The sequence below is a fragment of the Rattus norvegicus genome, chromosome 4 (genome assembly GCF_021556685.1).
Source record: "Rattus norvegicus strain SHRSP/BbbUtx chromosome 4, alternate assembly SHRSP_T2T, whole genome shotgun sequence".
NCBI classification, from domain to species: Eukaryota; Metazoa; Chordata; class Mammalia; order Rodentia; family Muridae; genus Rattus; species Rattus norvegicus.
Window position 1 is genome coordinate 78,271,671 of NC_141537.1, and position 23,833 is coordinate 78,295,503.

Genomic DNA, 23,833 nt, shown 5'->3' on the forward strand with positions numbered 1-23,833 from the left:
TGTTAAAGATTACATGACCACAGGTGTGTTGGTTCATTTCTGAGTCTTCAATTCTATTCCATTGATCTACCTGCCTGTCTCTGTACCAATACCATGCAGTTTTTATGATGACTGCTCTATAATATAGCTTGAGGTCAGAGATGGTGATCCCCTGCAGAAGTTCTTTTATTGTTGAGAATAGTTTTCGCTATCCTGGGTTTTTTGTTATTCCAAATACATTTGAAAATTGCTCTTTCTAACTCTATAGAATTGAGTTGGAATTTTGATGGGGATTACATTGAATCTATAGATTGCTTTTGGCAAAATGGAGCATGGAACATCTTTTCATCTTCTGAGATCTTCAATTTCCTTAAGAATTTTTACGTTCTTGTCATACAGATCTTTCACATGCTTGGTTAGAGTCACACTGAGGTATTTCATATTATTTTTGACTATTGTGAAGGGTGCCATTTCCCTAATTTCTTTCTCAGCCTATTTATCCTTTGAGTAGAGGAAGGCTATTGATTTGTTTGAGATAATTTTATATCCAGCCACTTTGTTGAAGTTGTTTATCAGACTTAGTAGTTCTCTGATGAACCTTTTAGGTTCACTTAAGTATACTATCATATCATCTGCAAATAGTGATATTTTGACTTCTTCCTTTTCAATCTGTATCCCTTTGACCTCCTTATCTCCTAGCTCTGGCTAGGAATTTAAGTACTTTATTGTATAAGTGGGGAAAGAGTGGGCCGCTTTGTCTAATCCCTGACTTTTGTGGAATTACTTCAAATTTCTCTCCACTTAGTTTCATTTTGGCTACTGGTTTGCTGTATTTTGCTTTTACTATGTTTAGATATGGGCCTTGAATTCCTGATCTTTCCAAGATTTTTAAAATGAAGGGGTGTTGAATTTTGTCAAATGCTTTCTCAGCATCTAATGAGATCATGTCTTTTTTTCATTTCTTTGAGTTTGTTTATCTAGTGTATTATGTTGATGGATTTCCGGATACTGAACCATCCCTGCATACCTGGGATGAAGCCCACTTGATAATGATGGATGATGGTTTTGATGTGTTCTTGAATTTGGTTTGCAAATTTGGTTTGTTGAGTATTTCTGCATTGATATTCATAAGGGAAATTGGTCTGAATTTCTTTCTCTTTGTTGCATCTTTGTGTGGTTTAGGTATAAGTGTAATTGTGGCTTCATAGAAGCAATTGGGTAGTGCTCCTTCTGTTTGTACTCTGTGGAATAGTTTGGACAGTACTGGTGTGAAGGTCTGATAGAATTCTCCACTGAGCTTTTTTTTTTTTTTTTTGGTTGGGACACTTAATAACTGCTTCTATTTCTTTAGGAGTTATTGGACTGTTTAGATGGTTTATCTGATTCTGATTTAACTTTGGTATCTGATATCTGTGTAGAAAATTGCCCATTTCATCCAGATTTTCTGGTTTTGTTGAACATAGGCTTTAGCAGTAGGATCTAGTGATTTCTTTTTAAAATTTTCTCAGATTCTGTTTTTATGTCTCCCTTTTCATTTCTGATTTTGTTAATTTGGATACTCTTTCTGTGCCTTCTGGTTAGTCTGGCTAAGTGCTTATCTATTTTGTTGATTTTCTCAAAGACCCAGCTCCTGGTTTTATTGATTATTTGTATATTTCTTTTTATTTCTACTTGGTTGATTTCAGCCCTGAGTTTGATTATTTCCTGCCCTCTACTCCTCTTGGGTGTATTTGCTTCTTTTTGTTCTAGAGCTTTTAGGTGTGCTGTCAAACTGCTGACATATGCTCTCTCTAGTTTCTTTTTGTAGGCTCTCAGAGCTATGAGTTTTCCTCTTAGCACTGCTTTCATTGTGTCCTATAAGTTTGGGTATGTTGTGCTTTCGTTTTCATTAAATTCTAAAAAGTCTTTAATTTCTTTATTTCTTTGTTCACCAAGTTATTGAGTAGAGTGTTGTTCAACTTCCAGAATATGTGGACTTTCTGTCATTTTTGTTGTTATTGAAGACTAGCCTTAGTCTGTTGTGATTGGATAGGATGCATAGAATTATTTCAATCTTCTTTTATTGGTTCAGGCTTGTTTTGTGACTGATTATATGGTCAATTTTGGAGAAGGTACCATGAGGTGCTGATAGAAATGTATATTCTTTTGTTTTAGGATGGAATGTTCTATAACTATCTGTTAAATCTATTTGGTTCATAACTTCTGTTAGTTTCTTTATGTTTCTGTTTAGTTTCTGTTTTCATGATCTATTGATCAGAGTGGGGTGTTGAAGTCTCCCACTAGTATGTGTGCTTTGAGCTTTAGTAAGGTTTCTTTTATGAAAGTAGCTGCCCTTACATTTGGAGCATAGATATTCAGGATTGAGAGTTCATCTTGGTGGGTTTTTCCTTTGACGAATATGAAGTGTCCTTCCTTACCTTTTTTGATAACTTTTGGTTGAAAGTTGATTTTATGCGATTTGAGAATGGCGACTCCAGCTTGTTTGAACCATTTGTTTGGAAAATTGTTTTCCAGCCATTTACTCTGAGGTATTGTCTGTCTTTGTCACTGATGTGTGTTTCCTATATGCACCAAAATGCTGTGTCCTCTTTATGTATCCAGTCTCTTAGTCTATGTCTTTATATTGGGGAATTGAGTGCATTGATGTTAAGAAATAGTGATTTTTGTTACCTGTTATTTTGGTGGTTAGAGGTGGGATTATGTTGGTATGTTTCTCCTCTTTGGGGCTTGTTGCAAGAAGATTATTTTCTTGCTTTTTCTATGGTGTACTTTCCCTCCTTGTGTTGGAGTTTTCCATCTATTATCCTTCGTAGGGCTGGATTGCTGTAAAGAATTGTGTAACTTTGGTTTTGTCATGGAATATCTTGGTTTCTCATCTATGTTAATTGAGAGTTTTGCTGGATATAGTAGCCTGAGCTGGCATTTGTGTTCTCTTAGGGTCTGTATGACATCTGTCTAGGATTTTCTGGCTTTCATAGTCTCTGGTAAGAAGTCTTGTATAGCTGCCCACTCTCTCCCTACTTATTCAATATAGTTCTTGAAGTTCTAGCCAGAGCAATCAGACAACAAAAGGAGGTCAAGGGGATACAGATCAGAAAAGAAGAAGTCAAAATATCGCTATTTGCAGATGATATGATAGTTTATTTAAGTGATCCCAAAAGCTCCACCAGAGAACTACTAAAGCTGATAAACAACTTCAGCAAAGTGGCTGGGTATAAAATTAACTCAAATAAATCATTAGCCTTCCTCTACACAAAAGAGAAACAAGCCGAGAAAGAAATTAGGGAAACGACACCCTTCATAATAGACCCAAATAATATAAAGTACCTCGGTGTGACTTTAACCAAGCAAGTAAAAGATTTGTACAATAAGAACTTCAAGACACTGAAGAAAGAAATTGAAGAAGACCTCAGAAGATGGAAAGATCTCCCATGCTCATGGATTGGCAGGATTAATATAGTAAAAATGGCCATTTTACCAAAAGCGATCTACAGATTCAATGCAATCCCCATCAAAATACCAATCCAATTCTTCAAAGAGTTAGACAGAACAATTTGCAAATTCATCTGGAATAACAAAAAACCCAGGATAGCTAAAACTATCCTCAACAATAAAAGGACTTCAGGGGGAATCACTATCCCTGAACTCAAGCAGTATTACAGAGCAATAGTGATAAAAACTGCATGGTATTGGTACAGAGACAGACAGATAGACCAATGGAATAGAATTGAAGACCCAGAAATGAACCCACATACCTATGGTCACTTGATTTTTGACAAAGGAGCCAAAACCATCCAATGGAAAAAAGATAGCATTTTCAGCAAATGGTGCTGGTTCAACTGGAGGGCAACATGTAGAAGAATGCAGATCGATCCATGCTTATCACCCTGTACAAAGCTTAAGTCCAAGTGGATCAAGGACCTCCACATCAAACCAGACACACTCAAACTAATAGAAGAAAAACTAGGGAAGCATCTGGAACACATGGGCACTGGAAAAAATTTCCTGAACAAAACACCAATGGCTTATGCTCTAAGATCAAGAATCGACAAATGGGATCTCATAAAACTGCAAAACTTCTGTAAGGCAAAGGACACTGTGGTTAGGACAAAACGGCAACCAACAGATTGGGAAAAGATCTTTACCAATCCTACAACAGATAGAGGGCTTATATCCAAAATATACAAAGAACTCAAGAAGTTAGACCGCAGGGAGACAAATAACCCTATTAAAAATGGGGTTCAGAGCTAAACAAAGAATTCACAGCTGAGGAATGCTGAATGGCTGAGAAACACCTGAAGAAATGTTCAACATCTTTAGTCATAAGGGAAATGCAAATCAAAACAACCCTGAGATTTCACCTCACACCAGTGAGAATGGCTAAGATCAAAAACTCAGGTGACAGCAGATGCTGGCGAGGATGTGGAGAAAGAGGAACACTCCTCCATTGTTGGTGGGATTGCAGACTGGTACAACCATTCTGGAAATCAGTCTGGAGGTTCCTCAGAAAATTGGACATTGAACTGCCTGAGGATCCAGCTATACCTCTCTTGGGCATATACCCAAAAGATGTCTCAACATATAAAAGAGACACGTGCTCCACTATGTTCATTGCAGCCTTATTTATAATAGCCAGAAACTGGAAAGAACCCAGATGCCCTTCAACAGAGGAATGGATACAGAAAATGTGGTACATCTACACAATGGAATATTACTCAGCTATCAAAAACAACAAGTTTATGAAATTCATAGGCAAATGGTTGGAACTGGAAAATATCATCCTGAGTGAGCTAACCCAATCACAGAAAGACATACATGGTATGCACTCATTGATAAGTGGCTATTAGCCCAAATGCTTGAATTACCCTAGATCCCTAGAACAAACGAAACTCAAGACGGATGATCAAAATGTGAATGCTTCACTCCTTCTTTAAATGAGGAAAAAGAATACCCTTGGCAGGGAAGGGAGAGGCAAAGATTAAAACAGAGACTGAAGGAACACCCATTCAGAGCCTGTCCCACATGTGGCCCATACATATACAGCCACCCAATTAGACAAGATGGATGAAGCAAAGAAGTGCAGACCGACAGGAGCCGGATGTAGATGTCTCCTGAGAGACACATCCAGAATACAGCAAATACATAGGCGAATGCCAGCAGCAAACCACTGAACTGAGAACAGGACCCCCGTTGAAGGAATCAGAGAAAGGACTGAAAGAGCTTGAAGGGGTTCGAGACCCCATATGAACAAAAATGCCAACCAACCAGAGCTTCCAGTGACTAAGCCACTACCTAAAGACTATACATGGACTAACCCTGGGCTCCAACCTCATAGGTAGCAATGAATGGCCTAGTAAGAGCACCAGTGGAAGGGGAAGCTCTTGGTCCTGCCAAGACTGAACCCCGAGTGAACTAGACTATGGGGGGGAGGGCGGCAATGGGGGGAGGGTTGGGAGGGGAACACCCATAAGGAAGGGGAGGGGGGTGGGGGATGTTTGCCCGGAAACCGGGAAAGGGAATAACACTCGAAATGTATATAAGAAATACTCAATAAAAAAAAAAAAAGAAGAAGTCTTGTATAATTCTGATAGGTCTGCCTTTATATGTTACTTGACATTTTTTTTTCAGAGCTGGGAACTGAACCCAGGGCCTTGGGCTTACTAGGCAAGTGCTTTACCACTGAGCTAAATCCTCAACCCCTGACATTTTTTCTTAGTGCTTTTAATATTCTTTGTTTTGTGCATTTGGTGTTTTAACTATTATGTGACAGGAGGAATTTATTTTCTGGTCCAACCTATTTGGGGTTCTGTAGGCTTCTTGTATGTTTATAGACATCTCTTTCTTTAGGTTAGGGAAGTTTTCTTCTATAATTTTGTTGAAGACATTTACTGGCCCTTTAAGTTGTGAGTCTTAGCTCTGTTCTTTACCTATTATCTGCAGGTTTGACCCTCTCACTGTGTTCTGGATTTCCTGGATGCTTTGGGTTAGGAGCTTTGTGCATTTTACATTTTCTTTGACTATTGTGTCAATGTTTTTATGGTTATCTTCTGCTCCTAAGATTCTCATCTATCTCTTCTATTCTGTTGGTGAGGCTTGTGCCTATGGCTCCTGATCTCTTTCATAGGTTTTCTATCTCCAGGGTTGTCTCCCTTTGTTGTTTCTTTATTGTTTCTATTTCCATTTTTAGATCCTGGATGGTTTTGTCCAATTCCTTTACCTGTTTGGTTGTGTTTTCCTGTAAGTCTTGAAGGGATTTTTGTGTTTCCTCTTTAAGGATCGCTACATGTTTACCTATGTTGTCTTGTATTTCTTTAAGGGAATTATTTATGTCCCTCTTAAAGTCCTCTATCATCATCATGAAATGAGACTTTAAATCCAAATCTTGCTTTTCTGGTGTGTTGGGATATCCAGTATTTGCTTTGGTGGGAGAACTGGGCTCTGATGATGGTAAGTAGTCTTGGTTTCTGTTGCTTAGGTTCTTGTGCTTGTGTCTTGTCATCTGGTTGTCTCTGTTGTTAGCTGGTCTTGCTGTCTCTGACAGTGGCCTGACCCTCCTGTAATCCTGTGAGTAGCACTCTTGGAGACTGGTTTTCTCCCAGTGGGATCTGTGTACAAAGAACTGTGGGACCAGGTCAGCTCTGGACGAAGGCAGAAACTGGAAGGGTCCTGTCCCAGACTGCTCCTGGGTTTGTGTGTTCTGAGGGCTCCAGGCAGGTCCCTCGGAGTAGAAGTGTTGGTCTTACCTCGGCTCTCAAGTGTGTCAGTACTCCTGGTGACTGGCTTTCTGCTCTGGGCACAGGCAGAGAAGGGAAGTATTCTCTCCCTGACTACTCCTAGGCTCCTGTGTCCAGAGGACTCTAGACAAGTTGTTCTTGGGGCCAGGAATGTGAGCAGAAGTAGTGGTCTTCCCAGAGCTCTCAGGATTGTCCACATTTCTGAGAGTCTAGCTCTATCTTCCACAGGATTTGGGTACAGAAAAGTGTGGGACCAGGTCAGCTTCTGGTGCAGAGTAAGGAGGAAGCAGCCCTGTCCATCTCAGGATGAAACTTGTAGGGTCTGGACACATCTCAACCTGACTATTGCTGTAAACTACCTCCCATAGTTGCACAGCTTTCTGGCCCCACATCTCCCCTTTTTTTGTTGAATAAGGGAGGAGGTGTCATCATAGTCATCAGCCTCTATGTTGGGAAGGGTTTGGTATTGAATCAGGAAGTGATTGCGAGTGATTTTTGCAATGCTACTTATCTGCCATTTTAGAAATTGGATGAAGCAGGATGCCAGGAGGAATAGAGCCCTAATTGCTAATACAGAAATAAGGAGGGGAAAAGCTATCAGAGTGTTTAAGTACCATGGAGTCGGGGTGTTGGGCACATAGCATGCTCTGAAGATCTTGCAGGAGATCTTTGGGCATTTGTATGTTTTCTTCTACCAGCACAGATTCATTAACAAAGAAACAGCGTTCCTCCCACAACACCATGCAAGTCACTCCCTGTTCAGCAGTCATTAAGGCCAGAATTCTCTGGTTTTATAAAACAACTTCTGCTAGAGAGATGATCTGTCCCAGGAGGGACACAGACTGTCCATGGTGGAATCTATACCCTGGTCAAGCTTATCCTGGAAGTCAAAGGTTACATGGTGTGTTTAGACTGCCTCTAGCAGCTCCCATCACATCCAGAGAGATGGTGAGACCCAGTCAGATGAGCAGAGGGATGAAGATCTCCCTTTTCTTTGGTCCCTTTGGTGTAAAGTGAGCTCTTCAGGCTAGACCCAGGTTCATGACCATGTTAGTAGAATTAGAAATGAGTACCATCTAATGGAGTGGATCTTTCTGCCAATGTTTTTAAAAGTTATGCCCATGACATTGTGTATTGGTTCTTCTCCACAACCCGGCGGTAAGACCCTATTGCTGAAGAAAAATATATTTTAAAATACTTTCATTAATTTCATTAATTACTTACATTAATTAATTTGTATTTGGATCCTATTCACCTTCACCTAGGTCCTTTAACTCCTCCTCCTCACAGAGCCATCGACCTCTATACCCCAGGATTTGTTCCTCCAATTTGTGAAGTCCACATGCTTCTGGGTCCCAAGTATTCCACTGCACTAGGATTGACTTACCAAGAGCCACTCCTTTAAATAAAACAGTCCTCTCTCCCTCAAAAGCTATCAACTGCTTAAACCACCCCTTTGAGTATGGCTTATATAAGTGGGTCTGCAGGATGAGATGAATGCAGATTTCCAGCTGATTGTGTTCTGTCTCGGCCGTGAAATAGGATAGGAGGGTGCTGGTCATGAGTTGACAGACAGGTGTACAGAGTTGGATTAGGGCTGGGCCTCACAGGAGAAAGGAGATATTTTAGTTTACTGGGAAGCACACATTAGGAAGTGGCCATATGACTTCAGATATGTTTATGAGATATACATAAAGCAGAAGGGGGTATAGCTCAGGGGTAGAGCATTTGACTGCAGATCAAGAGGTCCCTGGTTCAAATCCAGGTGCCCCCTTCTTATTGTCACCTTTATTTACAAGAGACCAAATATGAAGAATTGGTTAACACAGAGCTGCATAACATACTGTACTTCCCTGTGCTCTGTATTCTGCTCAAGCCTGATCTCTGTTCTCTTCTCTGACAGGAAATAGTAAGAAACCCACTGTGAGACCCATGCAAGTTACATGTTGTGGCACAGGGCTGCATTCCAAGGCGCTGTAAGGCTCGCTCAGTGCAGAAGGTCAGAGCAGAGTCCTGTGAAGCTTAGGAGTGGATTCTTCCTCTGGAAACATTCCATAGATGTCCTTTCAGGAAGTCCCTTCAGAGCTCCCTATAGGGTGCTCCTCAGTTCCACTTCCCCCTAGCTTGTACTTTGGCTCCTGCTCCTTCTGAGGAAAGACTTTGATCCATGAATTTGATACCTATTTATACGAAGACTCTGAGGAAAAAGGGGAAATGATTTATCTCTCTTTGTGTCTTCACCATGGCTGATAAGTGACCAGAGCTAATGAACTCCATGAATGTTATTGAGTGAATAAATGATGGAGTGAAGTAATGAGCACTGTCCTGATGTCCTAGAAGATAAAGTTCCCTCTGGACTGCAGGTTGGCTAATGAAGACGCAGAATCCACAGCTCTTGATTTGGCCATTTTAGAAGTTAATCATGAACTGAAGGAAAACACCACAGTTATGTGTCTTTCTAGACCTGAGAGAGATCAACCTGCAGCACACTCAGAGAGAGGGGTGCATTTACGTGGGCTAATCAAACTTGAGAGGAGAAGGGAAAAGGGCAAACTCAAATAGAAAATTACTGGTAGGTTCAAGATCAGTAGAGGAAGCAGTAGATCATAAACACATAGCAAGCCTGGGTGTGGCACTATGCTTGAAGAGGTGCTAATGAGAGGCTACCTTACCTACAAAGTGGGGGTATAGCTCAGGGGTAGAGCATTTGACTGCAGATCAAGAGGTCCCTGGTTCAAATCCAGGTGCCCCCTTGCTTTAATATGATTTTGGTACTGAACTTGCGAAATCCACCTTAATTGGGTCTTCAATGAACCCATGATATATTCATTAGTTGGAGTTTCTTGAATGAACTGTATACCCTCCCTCTCTGGGCTGCATAATACAAGGTAAATTGATGTCTTCTATGAGTATGACTTAGCCTTAAGAGAACTTAACAGAATTCCCAAACAAAGGGATAAACTTTTAAGACTGAATCGCCACACCCTGACCCCACATTTGCACAATGATCAGAAATAGAAAATGATGGAAGGACAAAATACAAGAAAATTTCTCACAAAGAAAGATGTGGGTTTCCATCCTAACTTTCTTCAAGTACTCATCAAAATGAATGAGCTCCACAGGGAGTATCAAAGAATTTTAACACCAAAGGGAAGATCTTAAAACCCTAGGCTACAAAGTACAGATGATATATACATCATCATGGTAGTTAACTTTTCAACAGACGTACTTGAAACTAGGAGATAAGAAATGTTTGTGGCTCCAGGACACCTCTGACTAACAATTGAAAGTGATGCATCCCTTACCTGGCACTGGGATTTCTTATTTGACAATTTATGGCTTCTTGAAGAGCCTAATCCCCTGAGTAGGGCAATTCCATTAAACTCTGGTGATTCTGAGATCCCCAGGACATTCTAGGGTACTGCCATTGCTCTCAGATGCCTACCAGCACACTCACTAAATGCTATTGGTGAAGACACCAGACATATTAGTCACGGGACATGGGGAACCAAGAAGGTACTGACCAGGAAGCTTCCTCCTTGTCGGCTGGCTTGGGTGGAACTGGAGAGTCCTTTGTGAAGTCATCAACAGCTGTGGACTCTGTGAATTGCAATAATGACCTGCATGGCCAGTTATGAAGCTGAAACCCCCTTTTGTTGGGTTCAAAACATATGGCAAGTGGGATAAGGTAGGTGAGAAGCAAATGTCCTTAGTCCCTACTCAATAAAACCTAAACCAGATCCTCTGCGAACAATACCTTAGGATGACATACCTGCATCTCTTAAAAAGCTCTAGGGATGTTTCAGATACACTTCCTTATACCTATTAATTTTATATAAGCAACTCCATGCTACAGATGTGAAAAAACATTGGTTAAATCAGAGCCACAACTCATAATAACCAAGTCATAGCACAGTTTACATTAATGATTCAGGGACTCTTGTGCCAGCCTTCCTGAGCAAGGATTGAGTAGCTTCAATTGTCTCCCATCTTCCTCCCTCTTGGTCTCCATTTGCCAATCCCTCGATGTATCAGAAGAAATAACATGAAGAATGGCTTCCACCCTCGGAATTGTGGAGAAGTAAGAATCAGAGAGTGGATGGTCTCAGGAGCATGACATGGCCAGCAGTGTGGCCAACAGGGTACAGTCTTGAGTCAGAAATTGCATGAACTGTAAGCAATTGTTCTACTAGTGACTTATGCCCTTGTACCTGTGTAGACTCTCCTCATTAGCACCTGATCCATGTACTGCCTCACCAGGGATGCACTGTGACTTCTCATCCCCAGTGCCCAAGGGAACCTGACTCACTACTAATGAAAATTAGTATTCAAGAGAGATAGGGGCGGTGGGGAAGAGTGGAAAACCCAGGAGCGCAGACATCCTGAGGCCGCAGGACAGACTGCCACCTCTGCACACCTTGACCAACAATCCTGATCCAAGGGGAAACTGCACAGTGCCTCTGGACAGAGGGATATAGGAACAGAGAGCCGCTGGTAACCGCAGTTCTGGTCTGTGCCTAGGACTGAACTGATTCTGCCAAACAGCTCCCTTAGAGAGGAAACCCTTAGAAAGGAAACAAAAATCACTGAAAGAATTACAGGAAAAGACAACCAAACAGGTGAAAAAATTGAAAATGGAAATAGAAACAATAAAGAAAGCACAAAGGGAGACAACCCTGGATATAGAAAACCAAAGGAAGAGACAAGGAGCCGTAGACACAAGCATCACCAACAGAATACAAGAGACAGAAGAGAGAATCTCAGGGGCAGAAGATACCATAGAAAACATTGACACAACTGTCAAAGATAATGTAAGATGCAAAAAGCTCCTAGCCCAAAACATACAGGAAATCCAGGACACAGTGAGAAGATCAAAGCTAAGGATAATAGGTATAAAAGAAAGTGAAGACTCCCAACTTAAGGGGCCAGTAAATATATTCAACAAAATTATAGAAGAAAACTTCCATAACCTAAAGAAAGAGATGCCCAAAAACATACAAGAAGCCTACAGAATTCCAAATTGATTGGACCAGAAGAGAAATTCCTCCTGTCACATAATAGTTAAAACACCAAATGCACAAAACAAAGAAAGAATATTAAAAGCAGTAAGGGAAAAAGGTTAAGTGACATATAAAGGCAGGCCAATAAGAATTAACCAGACTTCTCACCGGAGACTATGAAAGCCAGAAGATCCTGGACAAATGTCATACAGACCCTAAGAGAACACAAATGACAGCCCAAGTTACTGTATCCAGCAAAACTTTCAATTAACATAGATGGAGAAACCAAAATATTCCATGACAAACCAAATTTATGCAATATCTTTTTACAAGTCCAGCCCTACAAAGGATAATAGATGGAAAACTCCAACACAAGGAGAGAAACTATACCGTACAGAAAGCAAGAACATAATTTCATTGCAATGAAGCCAAAAGAAAGACAAACAAACATAATTCCACCTCTAAAAACGAAAATAACAGGAAGCGACAATTGCTATTACTTAATATCTCTAAACATCAACAGACTCAATTCCCCAATAAAAAGACATAGACTAACAGACTGGATACATAAAAAGGACCCAGCATTTTGCTGCATGCAGGAAACACACCTCGGTGACAAAGACAGATACTACCTCAGAGTAAATGGCTAGAAAACAATTTTCCAAGCAAATGGCCTGAAGAAACAAGCTGGAGTTACCATTCTAATAGCAAATAAAATTGACTTTCAACCAAGAGTCATTAAAAAAGATAAGGAAGGACACTTCATATTCATCAAAGGAAAAAATCCACCAAGATGAACTCTCAATCCTAAATATCTATGCTCCAAATACAAGTGCACCTACATTCATAAAAGAAAACTTACTAAAGCTCAAAGCACACATTGCACCTCACATGACAATAGTAGGAGATTTCAACACCCCACTCTCATCACTGGACCAATCATGGAAACAGAAATTAAACAGAGACTTAGAAAAACTAACAAGTTAAGAACCAATTGGATTGAACAGATATTTATAGGACATTCCATCCTAAAAGAAAAGGCTATACCTTCTTCTCAGCACCTCGTGGAACCTTTTCCAAAATTGACTATATAATCAGCCACAAAACAGCCCCAACAGATACAGGAATATAGAAATAATCCCATGCATCCTATCAGATCACCACACACTAAGACTGGTCTTCAATAACAACAATAATAATGACAGAGAGCCCACAAATACATGGAAGTGGAACAATGCTCTACTCAATGACAACTTGTGTTGTTGTAATAATATAAAAATAAAATAGGTATTGTTGTCTATTACCCCGCTAGGTCCGCACCGCAGTGTCCCAAGATATCTGCTGATATCTTGGCGGAAACACATCCCAGCCGCACACTTTCCTACATTCAAACCCTCACATAAAAGAACACACAACACAATAATCTTTGACCCAATTCATAAGATATAATTACCCACTGAAACATACAAAGCCCAGTACCATCCATCCCTTGAGAACATTAATAACAACCTGTAAATACACAGAGCAGAATCTTAACATCACCTGCCATCTTGTCCTGCCATGGCTTCTCTGCCCCTCTCTCCCTCCTGTCTCTTCCTTTCTCCCTCATCTCCTCCTCTTCCTTCAAAATTCTCTCCCACCCATCCTTCCTTCTCCTCCAATGACAGGCCTCCTTCTATCCTGTACCTGCCCCTCACCTGTACTTTACAAATTCAATGGGGAGGTGGTTCTGGTGAAGTCACCTGAGTTCTGAGTCCTTGACTAGGCAGCTGTCCTTGGGGCAGTCTAATTAGCATCAAAATACAGATAACTTCAGGGCAAACCACAAAAAAATTGGTCAAGGAAGAAATAAAGAAATTAAAGACTTCTTAGAATTTAATGAAAATGAAGATACAACATTCTCAAAGTTATGGAACACAATGAAAGTGGACCTAAGAGGAAAATTCATAGGTCTGCGTGCCTGCAAAAAGAAACAGAAGAGAGCATATGTCAGCAGCCTGACAGCACACCTTAAAGCTCTAGAACAAAAAAGAAATAAACCCAAGAGGAGTAGAAGGCAGGAAATAATCAAACTCAGAACTGAAATCAACCGAGTAGACACAAAAAGGACTATACAAAGAATCAACAAAAGAGGACCTGGTTCTTTGAGAAAATCAACAAGATAGATAGCCCTTAGCCAGACTAACCAGAGGTCACAGAGAGTGTATCCAAATTAAGAAAATCAGAAATGAAAAGGGAGACATAAGGACAGAATCTGAAGAAATTAAAAAAAATCATCAGATCCTACTACAAAAGCCTATATTCAACAAAACTGGAAAATCTGGAGGAAATGGACAATTTTCTAGACAGATACCAGGTAGCAAAGTTAAATCAGGAAGAGATAAACCATCTAAACAACCCCATAATTCCTAAAGAAATAGAAGCAGTCATTAAAGGTCTCCCAACCAAAAAAAGCCCAGGTCCAGATGGTTTCAGTGCAGAATTTTATCAGACCTCCATAGAAGACCTCATACCAATACTGTCCAAACTATTCCACAAAATTGAAACAGACACAGCACTACCAAATTCCTTCTATGAAGCCACAATTACTCTTATACCAAAACCACACAAAGACCCAACAAAGAAAGAGAACTTCAGACCAATTTCCCTTATGAATATGGACGTAAAAAATACTCAATAATATTCTTGCAAACTGAATCCAAGAGCATATCAAAAAAATCATCCACCATGATCAAGTAGGCTTCATCCCAGGCATGCAGGGATGGTTTAATATATGAAAATCCATAAATGTAATTCACTATATAAACAAACTCAAAGATAAGAACCACATGGTTCTTTATCTTATTTCATTAGATGCTGAGAAAGCATTTGACAAATTCAACACCCCTTCATGATAAAAGTCTTGGAAAGAACAGGAATTCAAGGCCCATACCTAAACATAGTAAACACCATATACGGCAAACCAGTAGCTAACATTAAACTAAATGGAGAGAAACTTGAAACAATCCCACTAAAATCAAGGACTAGACAAGGCTGCTCACTTTCTCCCTACTTATTCAATATAGTACTTGAAGTCCTAGTCAGAGCAATCATATAGCAAAAGGAGATCAAAGGATACAAATTGGAAGGGAAGAAATCAAAATATCACTATTTGCAGATGATATGATGGTGTACTTAAGCGACCCCAAAAGTTCCACCAGAGAACTGCTTAACCTGATAAACTACTTCAGCAAAGTGTCGGGGTATAAAATTAACTCAAATAAATCAGTAGCCTTCCTCTACTTAAAGGGTAAACAGGCTGAGAAAGAAATTAGGGAAATGACACCCTTCACAATAGTCCCTAATAACATAAATTATCTTGGTGTGACTTTAACCAAGCAAGTGAAAGATCTGTATGACAAGAACTTCAAATCTCTGAAGAAAGAAATTGAGGAAGATCTCAGAAGATGGAAAGATCTTCCATGCTCATGGATTGGCAGGATTAATATAGTAAAGATGGCCATTTTGCCAAAAGCAATCCTCAGATTCAATGCAATCCCCATCAAAATTCCTACTCAATTCTTTATAGAGATAGAAAGAGCAATTTGCAAATTCATTTGGAATAACAAAAAACCCAGGATAGCGAAAACTATAATCAACAATAAAAGAACTTCTGGGGGAATCACCATCCCTGACTTCAAGCAGTATTACAGAGCAATAGTGTTAAAAAAAAAAAAACCTGTATGGTAATGGTACAGAGACAGGCAGGTAGATCAGTGAAACAGAATTGAAGACCCAGAAATGAGCCCACACACCTATAGCCACTTGATCTTTGACAAAGGAGCTAAAACCATCCAATGTAAGAAAGACAGCATTTTCAACAAATGGTGCTGGTTCAACTGGAGGTCGGCATGTAGAAGAATGCAAATCGATCCATGCTTATCACCATGTACAAAGCTTCAGTCCAAGTGGATCAAGGACCTCCACATCTAACCAGATACACTCAAACTACTAGAAGAAAAAGTGGGGAAGAGTCTTGAACACATGAGCACTGGGGAAATTTTCCTGAACAAAATACCAATGGCTCATGCTCTAAGATCAAGAATTGACAAATGGGACCTCATAAAACTGCAAAGCTTTTGTAAAGCAAAAGACACTGTCATTAGGACAAAATGGCAACCAACAGATTGGGAAAAGATCTTTACCAATCCTACATCTGATAGAGGGCTAATTTCCAAAATATATAATGAACTCAAGAAGTTAGACTCCAGAGAGACAAATCAGCCTATTAAAAAATGGGGTAAAGAGCTAAACAAAGAATTCACAGCTGAGGAATGCTGAATGGCCAAAAAGCACCTAAAGAAATGTTCAACATCCTTAGTCATCAGGGAAATGCAAATCAAAACAAACCTGAGATTCTACTTCACACCAGTCAGAATGGCTAAGATCAAATACTCAGATGACAGCAGATGCTGGTGAGGATGTGGAGAAAGAGGAACACTCCTCCATTGTTGGTGGGATTTCAAACTAGTGCAACCACTCTGGAAATCAGTCTGGAGGTTCCTGAGAAAATTGGACATTACACTAGCTGAGGACCCAGCTATACCTCTCCTGTGCATATACCCAAAAGATGCTCCAACAAACAACAAAGACTCATGCTCCACTATGTTCATAGCAGCCTTATTTATAATAGCCAGAAGCTTGAAAGAACCCAGATGCCCTTCAACAGAGGAATGGATTCAAAAAATATGGTACATCTACACAATGGAGTACTACTCAGCTATCAAAAACAATGACTTGATGAAATTCATAGGCAAATGGAATGAACTAGAAAATATCATCCTGAGTGAAGTAACCCAATCTCAGAAAAACACACTTGGTATGCACTCATTAATAAGTGGATATTAGCCCAAAAGCTCAAATTACCCACGATGCAATCTACAGACCACAGGAAGCTCAAGAAGAAGGATGACCAAAATGCAGATGCTCCCACTCCTTCTTAAAAGGGGGAAAATATTCACAGGAGGGGATATGGAAGCAAAGTTTAGAGCAGTGCCTCAAGGAATTCAGAGCCTGACACACATGTGGCCCATATCTATACAGCCACCAAAACTAGATAAGATTGGTGAAGCTAAAATACACATGCGGAAAGAGACTGGATATAGATCTCTCCTGAGAGACACATCCAGAGCACGTCCAATACAGAGGTCAATGCTAGCAGCAAATCATTGAACTGAGAACAGGACCCCCTTCGGGGGAATTAGAGGAAGTATTGAAAGAGTTGAAGGAGCTTGCAACACCATAAAAACAACAATGTCAACCAACCAGAGCTTCCAGGGACTAAACCACTAACTAAAGACTATACATGGACTGACCCAGGACTCCAACTGCATATGTAGCAGAGAATAGCCTTGTTGAGGCACCAGTGGAAGGGAAAGCCCTTGGTGTTGCCAAGGTTGGACCCCCAGTGCAAGGGAATATGGGGGACGGCAATAAGGGAATGTATAGGGGGAATACCCCTATGGGGGAGGAGGAGGGGAGGGAATGGAGGCTTATCTACAGGAAACTGGGAAGGGGAATAACCTTTGAAATGTAAGTAAAGAAATATATAATAAAAATTTTTGAAAAAAAAGAGAGAGATAGGGGCACTGATAATTCCCAACACTGGTATGTGTGTGTATGCTTACAATTGCATGTGTGTGTAGGAATGAGTGTGCATGTATGTGTGTGTATGTGTGGATATCTCTGTGGATGTGCAAGTATCATGTGTTTGTGAGGGCATGTGCTTACCATGGAGCACGTGGGGAGCTCAGAGGAAAGTCAGAGGTGTCAGCTCTCACCTTCTGCTTTATTTGAAGCAGAGTCTCTCTTATTGCTTGAGACATGGATACATACTCCAGGCTAACTCTTCATGATCTTCCAGAAAGAGTCTCCTGTCAACTCCCATCTTCCTGTACGATTGCTTGGATCACATCTATGTTCCTATATGCCTGTCCTTTTCATGTGGGAAAGAAAAATACACATATGACACATATCCACCTTAGATTCTCAGGCTCGTGCAGCAAGTGCTGATGTCTGCTGAGCCAGCACACTAGACAGCATTATGGTAATTTGATTATTGTTTTCAGTTTCAGTTTTATGCAATCCTATCCACCCTGCAGAAATAGCTGAGGCCACTACACAGTGGAGGGGTCTGCATTCTCTCTGTGTGTCTTCAGCAAAGCCAGCTGACTGTGGAGCTGTCCATGGTACATGATGGAGCTCCAGCCCTGTCAGGCTCTTAGCTCTTCACACAGCATTATAGCAAAGGCTGCCTGTGAAAAGTTCAGGTCTTTGGTGGGAATAAATATTGTTCTGTGCAGTGAAACTTCAAACACTAAAGCACAACTTTGACCACACAGATCCTGACCGTTTAGAGCAGGTGTCAGCCAACACCCACCATTGGATGCCAATGAGCTGCCTAGAATCCTGGTGGCTTGTGTGCTTCACCCCCACAGCCTGGGATTCACAATCCCCAGCTCTGGAGGATCCACTGGAGTCCTCCAGTTGATGCAGAAGTCAGCCCTCTCTTTATCTCCTTGCTTTAGGGACTTTACCTGCTGCCCACTCCACATGCTGTGCTGGCTTCCTTCCATACAGGGTTCTAGATGCAGAAACCCTTTCTTTCTACTGAAGGTGCCATGGCCTAGGATTAGGGACCTCATGTCCCCTTCTAAATATGATGAAGACTTGGTCCACTGAAAGATCAGAGATCCAAGGAACACACACACACACACACACACACACACACACACACACACACACCAGCTGGGATGCACCTTACACTGCTGACCAAGCAGATGGGTGATGACAGATCTCCTCCCTCTGCATGGTGAATCCCAAACACTGGGGTGTCTTCTCACACACAAACTGTATGTGGTGTGAGGGGAACCTGGTAGGGCACAAGTGACCAGGACAAGGTAAACACGGCCCTTATCCTGATGTCTGAGGCCAGAAGCAGTCATTTTGTCACAGAGTCACCTCACTGTGAACTTTAAACTCTGAACAGAGGATTCTTAGGTTGAAGAACAAAGAAAGAAGAAAGGAAACCAATGTAAGAGAATTGTCTCCTAAGAAAACAGAGACTGAAGGGTGGAAAGCTGAGACAGGACTGCAGGGCTGGAGCCTGGGGCAATGGCTTGATGCTTTAGACCTCATGTTGCTTTGAAGAAGACACAGGTTTGATTTCTAGCACACACTTGGCATCTCTCAACAGTCTGTAAGTCCAGGTCCAAGAGGTCTGAAATGCTTTTCTGGTTACCTTGGGCACCAGGAAACCACATATTTTACAGACAAACATGCAGACAAAACAGCCAAACTCATAAAATGTAAAAAAATAAAAAGACTGAAGGACAGGGTTTGCTGCCGCACAGTGGGGAGAGTGGGACAAAGTGAGCCACTGACTTAGCCTCAGAATAACTCAGCAGCCTCAGATTCAGGCTATCCCTCCACAATGGAAGGTTTATGGAGCAACTAATTAAGACCTTCTGAAATAGACACAGATCATTAAACATTGATGGGACTCTCACTTATGATTGATATCTGATGTTTGCAAAGCGCAGCTATAGGGTCCTAGAGGGACAGTTTTGGAGGTGACTGGAAAGCAGAACACTGAAGAGAGGAGACAATCATAGGCTTGTAATGAAGAGACGCATCAGCAGGAGTCTGCTGGATTTGAACTGAGAACCCAAGTCTGTAGTTCAATAGTCTAACCTGAGCTACACCCTTGTGGTGTGAGGTTTCCGTGGTGCATCTCACCTGTGTGACCCTGATTGGATCCCATAATATACTATATATGTCACTAAACCAGAACCATCACCAGCTGACCAAACTGTTTCCTGTTCAGCTCCCAGAGGCCATTCATTCATCTCACAGTTTCTTTTCCACCACAAATCACAATCTGAATTCCTACAATAAGCCAGAGCCTCTGCCTTCTCCTCAGTCAGGACCTGGGGATGTTGGGGGCAGGTCGGGGAATCAAGGCTTGTCAGCAGAGCTCCCACACCATGAGGTTCCAGTGATGTGACTCCATTTGTCACAATGCAGCTCAGTGACACATATATGGACCCATTGGGCTTCTGTGGGCTTCATTCTTCCTGGATGCTCTTTTCCATGAAGAGAATTTACCAGGCATCACTTCACTCAAATCAGTCTTCATAAGGGGCATCCAACTACATTGCCAATATGTAGCTAACGGGAAGGCTCTGGGTTCTCTACTTCTGTGAACTGATTTAGTCAAGGCCTCCTGCCATGGAGAAAGATCTCTTTCCCTTTTTCCAACAGCAAAGTTCTATCTGCATTGCCTCTGAATTCTCGTTCTGAACCACTCAGTTCTCATGGGACGTCAAACCTTCTCATAGAATGGATGGCAAGAACAGCCTGTCACAGATAGTCACACCGTCATTGCTTTACTCTGAAGTTTAGCCTTTCAGCTCTGCAAGTTCATATATATATGTCTTAATGGGTCATCATGACAGCCATGTTATATACTTTCAATACTATTCCCTACATTTCCAGCAGTGAGCATCCTATAGGTCCTGTACTTTGGAATCAAACCAGTCAGCCCAATGGATGTTTCAGTCACATCCTAATGTACCAATCTTACAAAAGGAACAAACCATCTTCCTAAGCAGAAAGAGACCTCCTCTGGCATCTCCTCAACAGCTGACATTAGCGAGTTAGTGGCTTTAAAAGTTCAGCACCTCTGCTGATGCCTTCTGCCTCCTATGAGTCTTTGACTTCAGGTAGCATTTCTCCATGCAGGCACAGCCTCAGACTCTGTCCACTATCATCTTAGCCTGCCAACAGAGTCTTGAAATTCAGAATGCAGTCCATCGTTCAATGGGCACCTAGACCACACTGGACCATTGCTCATTGAGTTGGGGGGTACTGGAAGAAGGTATGTCATACTTTCATTTCTGCTGCTGTGATAAAAATGCCCTGAAAGGAGGCAAGTGAGGGTAAACAGGGTTAAAGTTAACTCACAATTTCAGGTTACAGTCCCTTATTTCAGGAAAGTCAAGGCAGCAGGAACGGTAAGCAGTTGGTCATATCACTTCTATGGCTAAGAGCAGAGAAAAATGAATACACGCATGCTTGTCAGGGCTAAGCTCACTTTCTGCACTCACACAGTTCAGCATACCTGCCTAGGGAACAGTGCTGGGTCTTCATAATCCATTGCCTTAGTCCTCAACACAATCCCCTCCAGACATGCCCATAGGCCAACCTAATCCAGACCAACCTAATCCAGGAGGTGTAGGATGTGAAACCCTTGCAGGGTGAACCAGGAGGAGAATAAAATCTGGAGTGTTAAAAAAACAAACAAATAATCAATGGCAGTAACTGGGAGCATAATAGCATTGATTCCAGAGGCCTCAGCTAATGAAGACTTTCTAACATCATGGGTAGCCTGCCTAAGATGAATGGTAAGTCAGTAACCAGACATAAATAAGGGGGCACCTGGATTTGAACCAGGGACCTCTTGATCTGCAGTCAAATGCTCTACCCCTGAGCTATACCCCCACTGGTACCAGTGTACACAGTTAATAATTGTCATCTAAGTGGTGATCTAGTAGGACTGACTATAAAGTTAAATTACAGATGCTCACAGACCTATATCCCAGAAGCTGCCAGACCTGATAGGTGAGATGCCTTCCTCAGCTCTGCAGCTTTCCAGGCCTGTCCTTGAATAGCATCATCAGCCAAGGAAATGGAGAAGAGCAGCCTGCAGACCCTGAGCCTACTTCACACTGCTGTCCTCGGTTAGCTCCTAAGCTGGCCAACTGCCTTCACCTGGGTACCCAGGTACCCCTGACAGATGGGCTGTCACTCAAGAGTTTGATCAGAGCCATAGTTGACACTGTCAGCAGCCACACTGCAGGATCTCTCTCTGCCTTGTATAGCAGCTGAGTAGTCTTTAGCCTCTGAGCATGAAGGAAGTGAGCAGTGGGCTCTGGAAGGGGGAGAGAAACACAGAGGAAATGTCCACCTGACACAGACCTCCTGGTTTTCTGATTGTCTCCATAGTCTTGACCACAGGTTTACCAGATAGCCATGGAGAGAGATACTTTTATAGTTGGGCTTTCCTTTCTGGTCCCCGGACATTGTCTCCCTCTATAACTGCTTTGCCTGGAAAACTGCAGAAGAATTTTTCTGTCGTAGTCTTTGTCTTGTTTTTATGAACTCAAGAGAACCAAAGAAGATAGATATATGCCAGAATAGGGGAGACAGATATTAATAACAAGAAGGACACCCAGCCTGCAGGAAGAGAACAGGAGACTATCCATCATATGACAGGTATTCAACGGCTGGGCTGGAGCTCCAAGCTCTGCTGAAGAATGAAAGAAAGAAACATAGAACTGAGTGTGTGTGATATAAATATATGGTAGGGGTCACCATGATTTGAACCAGGGACCTCTTAATCTGAAGTCAAATATTCTACCTCAGAGCTATATCCCTTCCCTCTCAGACATGTGTAGTAAGTATCTTTCACTTTCTACATTCCTAAAGCTTAAGTTTTTTGTTGTCTCACCAGACTTGGTAAGACCAGTACTCCTGCCACCACAAACAACCCAGAGAGGTTCCTGTCCTGCCCACAGTGTCTCCAACTCTGCCTCTGTTGTCATGTGAGCACTCTCCCACATCTCAGCCTGTTCAAACAGCACAGTTGGAGGAGGCATGAGGACATAAGCTAATACAAGGGTCTTTAAAAGAGTTATATGTCTGACTTCCTCAGTAAAGCAACAAGCACTTGGTATGAAGAGACCCTGGTATATTTTGGGCCACAAATGGTAGGTACCTGCATGTGAAAACATCTCTCTAGCCCATGTATGGTTTGTGTGTTAGACTCTGAGGTTGGTTTCTGGATAGTTCGTAAAAATGTCTCTTCAGGACTGAGTGGTTCACTGACGAGCTCTGAGGAGTATCAGGAAGATAGCAGATAAAGAGGGCCTCTGGTTTAAAACTAAGTAATGCTGAAGCTATGGGTCCCATCTTGACCTGCAGATCTACCCCAAAAGCATGGATGGTTTTAATTTGACACTTGAGTGCTGATTTGAGTAAGAATTGCCCCATAGGCTCAAATGCTTGCATTCTTGGTCCCCAGTTATTAGAATTGTTTGGGGAGAATTAGAAGGTATTGAATTTTTGAGGTAAGAGCGTTACTGGGGTTAGGTTTTGAGGTTTCAAAGGCTGATGAAGGTTCAGGCTTGTGGATCCTGTAAGCTCTCAGCACCATGCCTGCCTGCCAGTCATCCCACTCCCCACAGTGATGATCATGAATTAACCCTCTGAAAATGGAAGTAAGCACCCAATTAAATGTTTCCTTTTATGTGCTGCCTTCATTGTGGTGTCTTTTCACAGAAATAAAACAGTAACTAAGACAATGTTTTTTGTTTTTTTTCCAAAGAATCTTGTACAATTGTATTTAGAAGTGAAATGTTTTTAAAGTTTACCAAGAAAAATATCCTCCTCCTTTTGGTATATCTTTCCTGTTTCTAAGATGGATTCATTCTGGCTCTACCTTCTAGTCTGTCTGTGTGCCCTTAAATAAATTCACTATTCTACAGTGTGTCTAATTTAATCCAATCTTGAAATCAGTAACTGACCAGCTTTTGTAGATAAGGATTATAAGTCATGTGCCTCTTGCTATATTCATTTTTCACATATATTTCTATCTCAACTTTTGTTTAAATTATCTTCTATGTTTCTATCATGCTGATTAGGTAATTGTATTCAGGGATTATCTATACGGTGCTAATGGGGCTATGATTCTGGGTAGAAGCTTTGCTTTAATAGAAGCTAGTGACATTATACTTTAATCACTTTCATAAATACACCTAAGTTTGTGTTTCAATGTTGGTTTTAAATCTATCCTAGCTGACAAGGAAGATTAAGTAACACCACTGCACCCTCTGTAGAACACGATGGCATCACTGGTGATAAGCAGGATGAGGGCAAAGCTAAGGTCTTAAGGAAGGGGTAATTGGGAACCCAGGAGAAAGAAAACCAGTCTGGGACCTACAGCCTCCCTGGCTGAAAGGTTTAGGCCCTGTGTTTGCATCTTTGCAACTCCAGGAGCTCAGAAGGGCGCTCACTCTGCTG

At 41.5% G+C, this 23,833-nt stretch overlaps 1 long non-coding RNA gene and 3 other non-coding genes across 5 annotated transcripts in view; 2 read left to right on the forward strand and 2 right to left on the reverse strand.

The window, feature by feature from the left end:
- Window positions 1-23,833, reverse strand: part of LOC108350703 (uncharacterized) — a 145,372-nt gene that overhangs the window by 90,300 nt on the left and 31,239 nt on the right. The window lies entirely within an intron of this gene.
- On the forward strand, window positions 8,416-8,487 carry Trnac-gca (transfer RNA cysteine (anticodon GCA)). The gene has a single exon. It is a non-coding gene; the product is annotated as a tRNA-Cys (tRNA).
- Window positions 9,395-9,466, forward strand: Trnac-gca (transfer RNA cysteine (anticodon GCA)). Its single transcript has one exon. It is a non-coding gene; the product is annotated as a tRNA-Cys (tRNA).
- Window positions 21,182-21,253, reverse strand: Trnac-gca (transfer RNA cysteine (anticodon GCA)). The gene has a single exon. It is a non-coding gene; the product is annotated as a tRNA-Cys (tRNA).